We start from the raw sequence: 7,979 nt of genomic DNA on the forward strand, positions 1-7,979 counted from the left end.
TTTCATTAATTTGTATCTGGTTTAATTTCAAAATCATAGAAAATTTATTGGGCAAGGGCCAACATTCAGTTCAAAGAAATCGTACAATATAGGTATATGTCGATTTGCAACATGCAATAAATATTTTTAAATATAATTTATAAAAGGGGTTTAGACTTAAAAACAAATGCTATTTTGGAAAATTACAAAAAGATAATATTCTTATACAAAATACGATTTTATTTCATTTCGATTTACCATAGGCGCAAATCCCCCTATAAGCTCCCTGGCTTAGGGGGTAATAGCGCCCCAATTTCAAAATCAGCACTCTCAATTAATGTTCGTGATTATGTATCGTATTAACGTAGGTAGATACTGTCATAGTTTTGTATGGACCAAAATATTTATCAATTAATGTTTATTTTTCGTTTCAGTAATTTAGATTATAATATATAGCATATGAATATTAGACCAGGAGTGGCTAACTGGCTGCTCAAGTCTCATTAAGATAAAACCAATATTTACTTACTAACGATAAAATTATAAAAATTATAAAATGTATTTACAAACATTTTGGCTCTTGATGTAATTGTATTTATCCGTGTGGCTAGTGGGCGTATATTCATGTTGGCCACCCGCCTGTTATAGACAATAATTATTATTCTATCTGTCTATATTTTCAACGCGTGGTGTATTTCAAAATAAGTTATGATAGTAATAAGAAATAAATACCTAAATCACCAATAAAAAATCGTGAGGCCCTTTTTCGTCACACTAAGCGCGAGGCCTTGTGCGGTCACATTTCGTGTACACCCCTCACGTCATCAGTTCATCACTACCTTGAGGATTGCCCCCAGCAAATTAACATGAGTCGTTTTATCTTTCTACCTATATAAATCACGTAAACTCGTAACAGAATAAATTCAAATTTAATTATTTAATAACACATCCATTAAAATGTTCAGTGACTCACGCGACAAGAAATGTAGTAATGTACAGCAAAGCGGTACCCACTTGCCCATATTTTTAATATACGTCGAGTAACGATTTTTACCCAGTTGGTTCACATGTGACGTTGTGTCGTTGTGACATTTCGGAAACGTTACAAACCATTGTGACGACGAACGATGAGAATACATGTAACAGGAACGTATGCAGTAATCGTTATGGGCGTTGAGTGGGTAAACTATACAACTAAATCTATCGCCGTCGCATTCACAAGCACCGATGCCACCGCCGTCAAAACTGAAGAAGAAACGCGACTAATCCCTGTGACCCTGGTACTCAGACTCCGATAACGTGCGTATGTGTATCCCTGTAGCCGCCAACATTTTAGATTCTGAACGAAGTGATTGTATTGATTTTACAATGATGTGTGTTTTTTTTTTTTGTGTGTCTGTGTTCAGCATAACTAGTCGAAATAATGCTTCGATTTCAAACTTTGGGGGTGTTTTCCGATGTAAAATTGAAGATCCTTGGTGCATTATAGAGGTCAAAAGTAAACATTTTCCAACAGTTTTCAAAAAATCGAGAAAAACAAAAAAAAAATGACAGAAAAACTGGAATTTTTACGCAAAACCCGTTTTCGACCAAATCGATATTTTTATATGGTTGTTATTCAAAAAATAATCACTGTAAATACTTGAAATTTAAACCAAATGTTAATGTTAGTGATATCTATATACAGTTTAATTTTCAAACATTTTCGACTTTTTTTGAGTTATTTATAGACCACTGAAATTTTCGATTTTTTTGAGAATTTTTTTTTTGAAGTGTCAATAAAAAAATGTTGGACGACCAAAAAAACTTTAAAATTTAATACACGGTTCCTTATGAGTTGTTCTTATTGTAGCTAAAAAAAATTAAAAATCGTAAATCACAATTTTTTTTTAATAAGCGTTTACAGTTCAACATTTTACAAAATCTGTCGAAAACGCGAATATTTGCAAGTAATTTTGAAGTTGAAAAATCATAAAATGTTTTACGTGTATAACTAAGGATTTAAAATACAACACTAAGTTTTCTTTAAGTCTTCCTTCAAGGAGCTATAGAGAAAACTTGAATTATCATTATAGGAAAAATTTTAAGTGCGTTTGAATTTTAAATTTTTACGAAATAGCGTAATGATAACGATTTATCCTCAAACGATTTTAAATATTTGTTATTATTCAAAAAGTATAAGTCGTAGATACTTGAAAATTTTATCAGTTATTTAGATTGGCGTTTTCTTTACATGATTTAATTTTCAAAATATTTTGATTTTTTTTTTTGAGATATTTATAGACCACTGAAATTTTCAATTTTTCTGAAAAATTTTTTTTGAAGTGTCGATAAAATTTTTTTGGCCCAATCAAAATACTTGAAAATTTAATACAAAGTTCCCCATAAGTTATTCTTATAGTGATTAAAAAATTATAAGAATACATAGACACATTTTTTTTAAATTAGTATTTGAAGTTCAAATATTGATTTAATACGTCAAAATTACGGCAATTTTCAAATTATCTTAGATCGAAATTCATAAAAGTTTTTCTTTTTAATTCTAAGATTTGAGAATTTAATACAAGGATCATAATATATTTTTACAATAGCAGTTGAAAAATAAAATAAATGTATAGCCACAATTTTTTTTTTACATGTATTCAAATTTTAATTTTGACAACATACGTAAAAATCACGAAAATTCGCAAATTATTATAAGCTAGAAATTCATAAAAAATGTTCTTTTTAAATCTAAGATTTGAAAATTTAATACAAGATTCCTTACAAATTTGTCAATCTTTATCACAAAAAAAATTTCCACCGGAAATTCAAATTAAATTTTTATTAACATTTGAATTTCAAATATTGACAAAAATTCGTCAAAACCATGAATATTTGCAAATTATTTTGTAGTTCAAAATCCATAATATTGTTTGTATTAATTATATCTAAGGTTATAAAATTTAACACCAAGTTTTCCATAAGTTTTGCTTCAAATAGCTATAGAGAAAATTTGAAGTGTCATTATAGGAAAAATGTTTTGAGCGTTTGAGTTTTAATTTTTTATGAAATCGCGTAATGATAACGATTTATCCTCAAACCAGGTATACGTATATCTATGATAATATAAGGTATTATGAATTATGATAACTACATGATAACTACACTTATTGATTAACCATGCCTTATGCAAAATGCGACTTAATTGAAAAATAAAATATTTATTTCAAAATAGAATATATGACAATATTTAAATATAATATATCCTAGACTGACAAATCATCTCCGTTCAAAATCGTTTTTCGTATACAATGATACCTATCATTGCATTCAAATGTAATCCCATCCATTACAGTAACCTACTGTACAGCAGAGTGACATCCACGACTTACCCGCTTTTCTTTATTATAAAATAGTATGTTGGTCCGAGTGATATCGTAGATTTGCGTCAAGTAGGTACAGTTAGATAATTTACTTAGGAATATACAATAATATGTGCCGCGGAAGTCTTCGGGGTTAACCAACTATTCCTACTTCTAAGTTCTAATGTACGGAGTTTGGGTTCAATACAGTTCATTTAAGAAGAGAACTGAGAAGATGAACATTGATTTTTTATAACTTTTGTGAAAATATTCGAAAATGATCCAAACAGTGTTTTGAATATTTTTGTATAAGTATTATTTATTGTCTATTAGTTATTAGTTTTTCGTAAAAATAAAGATTTGAAATTCATTCTAATACAAAATAAATTGGGTAATATAAATAATAATGATATAAATATATACATATTCACAACATATTTGTTTTTTTTTTAAATTATGTTTGTGTATAAAACTGGATAAGACATAGTCTTATGCACATTTTATAAATATTTTTAAGCCTTTAGTTTTAACTAAAGCCAAAAACTAATATTTATTATACTATGTTGTTTATATTATACTGCTTTTTAGGATTATAAACGTATATCCCCGTTGTGTCTGTCCATCTGTTGTTAGGTACCAACTACCAATACGCACACGTCTATATTTTTAAAGATATTTATTTTATTATTTTTTTTTTTATTATTATATTTTTTTTTTTTTTTATTCACAATCTACATATCTAGTTGCGATTGTTTATATAATATAATAAGATTTTAAATTTAATAATGATTGTTGATTTTAAGTAATTACTAATTTTATGATAAGTATTTAATATAGATTTAAGCTATCCAAAATATTAAAAATTAATATTTTAAGGTCACTAAATTCTTTTTAAATTGTTGATGGTTGGAATTATAATTTATTTATATGTATAGAAATCGATAGTTTAAAACGCTTGCAAAGTGAGTTTTCCTAACTTGTTTAATATTATCAATATTATACAATGTTTTTAAAAAATTAAATTTATTAATTCAGAAGGTACTATTGAGAATAGACACATTGTCTTAATTTAATTTTAGGAAAATATTTCGCAATAAGCACATTATATAATATCTCTTTTTTATCATAAGATAAGTACGTAAGTGGGAAGTGGCTAATTTAGGTATTTATTTATTTTTACTCAAAATAATCATAAGTTGTATGTATTATTATATTTGTTTGATACATTAATTATTTAGGTATCTATAATTTTATACAAGAAACTACTATACTTATCCAGCTTTTTAAAGTTTTTTGAAAGATGGTAAAGTGTGATAAAATAAACCTTTTTCTAAAAGTTGATATTATGTAAACTGCGGCAAAAAAATATTTAACATTTTGCGATTATACCGATAAAATAAATTATACAAACTGCGGAAATTTATTTTATACTGCACTATATAGAAGATATACAGGTTGATTTTTTTAAATGTACTCACCCTCATTTTCGCTTTTAATAGAACATTTATTAAAATTTTGATTTTTAGAATTTTTAAGTAGACTTAATGACCATATTTTCAAATTTCTGATATTTTTTGTACTTTTGTAGGATATAGTGATACCAGCTTCTATTTTTCAAATGAGAACTTTCTCCTTTTTACTGAAAATTTTTAAGTGGATATTTTTTGTTTTGAAAATTTTGATGTAAGTATTTAGGTATCTAAATCAAAATTCTAATGAGTAGTTTTTAAGTTAATAAAATGTTTTTATTAAGGATAATAATCCTTACAAATGGTTTTATAAAAATAAAAACTATATGAAATGTTATATGTAGAATTTATTATACTTAGATCATTTTTACAAATTATTTATATTGATAAATTAATCAATAGTAATTGGCAATTGCAAATTTTTTCAAATCATTTATGTCCCCTATATCTTAATCCTTTATCGGCATAGAAATATAATCCTTATAACACAATGTTACATAACTTAAATACTACTAGCTTGAATTTTGATTTAGATACAGTGGTGGATTCAGGGGAGGAGCACAAGAGCGCGCACCCCCTGTCAATTTTCTATCGACAATTTTTTTATGTAACTATACGAGTATAATATAAATGAAAAATAAAATAAAATTTGCTTAAGGACGGCAATTCTGTAAATAACTCTGGTTACGACTGAATAAAAAGTTCAGTGCATAGTCAAAATGTGTAAGTAATACATTTATAACAAATTTCTACCATTAAAAAAAAAAAAAAAATTATGATTGTGCGTTACATGAAAGAACTCAAAGAACATGTAGAAATGTCCCATTATATTTATGAAATCTCACTGTAAAGGGGTGCTCAGAACATACAAATATATACCTACAATTATTATATTACAACAGTAATGTACTGATGTATTTAATTTATGCATTTATGCCAACGTAAAGTGTAGACACGAAGAACACGGAATACTGCAAAATACAAGAAATACCTACTCTTCCTTCTTCAATCTTCATACTGTGGAGCTGGAACATAAAATAAACAAGACGTGTTCCATGCAAAATATTAAACCAACAAAATGCTGAAAATGTATTTATCATGTATGATAACAGTATGATATATTATAATATTATTTAAGTTATAACAATTTGAATATTTAGGTTCAATCGAAATTAATATATATATATATATATTGCAGTTTTAACGTTTACGAATGTGTACTACATTTATCACAATTAACAATTCAGTGATTTTACCGATAAAATGTACGTATATCTATGTTGAACTACACATTTATAGTACTTATACCACACGGAATGGATACATTAGTGATGATTTGACATCATAAAACTAAGGTGGATTTAAATGAAATTAATAAAAATAAATAAAGATTTTTTTATTTATTTAATTAAATCCAACTGGCATAAGACAATTTATGATACTCTGTAATAATATGTAATGTCTATACACTCTATAGACTATGATGGGTTGTGAGTAATACCATTGCTAAGTATAATATGTTGTACAGTATAATACGTAATATATAATATGTAATATAGGCACTCAGTGGTAATACCTACCACCTAGGCCATCTAGTACATGTCCATTGAATAATGACATCAGTAATTATTTACATTTTTTTTCCGGTAGCGATTGAATTGATTGATGTACTACTAATGGTTATTTCAGACTGCAGGTATAGGTAGCGTCTTTATTAAACTTACTAGCTATACAATGTCAAATGTATCTGCAGTATACACTAGTACACTATAAAAATTCAAGGTCCAAATTAATAATTATGATACTTTTTAATATACTCACGTTTCACCGTTTTTTCACAAAACGATTTTTGCGGGAGCCTCGGTTGTAATCAACAAAACATAAATAATGCTCAAAATACCAGCTTCTTGATCTATTCTCCGCGAGGCTAAAGCTTATGCGATATCCCACGATGTTAATATCATAATATTTAGGTAATTCATTTAAATGTGCATTTTGGTAATGTCTATGTGTGACTATATAGTAAATGAACCTTAGATCATATTATTACAATAATAGATGGAACTACTTACATTTTGGCTATTTTGATGTGCCTATCAGAAATCCCTCTTATATTATAGTTTCGGAGAGCAAATTACTATACTGCATATGCTCATAAGAATAAGCATTTATAGGTGATGGCTTACTATTGATATGTTGGTATTTATTATATAATATTTCAATGGATAAATTTCTCGATTTTAATTTATCAAATTTATCAGACATGTATAAAACTTAATAAAACAAGATAGGACACAATTCGTTAACTGCGCCTCCACTTAATTAGAGCTTGTAAATAATATGCATTTAATCAAAACATTAAAAATTTTAATGCTCCATTTAACACACCCTCTTTAATTGCCTCAGAATTAATATTCTATAAAACAAATAATTGCAGCATATATTATACAATTCTGACATTTAAACATGACACATGCATAGAAATAAAAAATAAAGAATTCCCAAACCATAATCATATTTAAAAATCTCAGAATTTATTTTATTCTATTAAATTATGTCAAAACTCTTCGTACTCGTATAACATTCAAAGTAACATAGTGCCTCACTATTAACTTTTAACATTGCAATGTTCTTAATATAATGAATACACTTTTAACACTAACATATACCACGGTACCACACATTAAATTTTATTATATACATACTTTTTAACAATTTAAAAGATTCTGTTAAAACACATTTAATGTTTTATTAATACAACTGTGCGTTACATAACACATCTTAATATCTACCTGAACTTTTTATTTACAAGCAGATTCTTTCAATTAATTTTTTTTTATATAATTACCCTCGTTCTACGATGCAAAAAAGTAGTCATCAAAAAAAGTAAAAATTAAAAAAAAAAAATTATTGGGTTAGTAGGACATTTCGACTCTATGACATTCTTCCATGACGTTATACAAATGAAAATTTTCGAGACTTTTTTGATGTTTTTGTATTTTTTTCCACACCCAAAAGTTCTATTTTGTATTATTCCGCTGTCCAAAAAACTGTGTGCATTATTTCCACGGAAACCTAGGTTTGTTTTGATTTTAAGAGACTAAAAATTTTAATTATAATTTATAACGAACAAAATTATGTAAGTGACCAAATATTTATTTTATACAATTATTTAATATCATTAGTG

Source organism: Diuraphis noxia, unplaced genomic scaffold (assembly GCF_037042655.1).
Source record: "Diuraphis noxia isolate RWA-SAM2 unplaced genomic scaffold, SU_Dnox_SAM2 contig0001, whole genome shotgun sequence".
Classification (NCBI taxonomy): Eukaryota; Metazoa; Arthropoda; class Insecta; order Hemiptera; family Aphididae; genus Diuraphis; species Diuraphis noxia.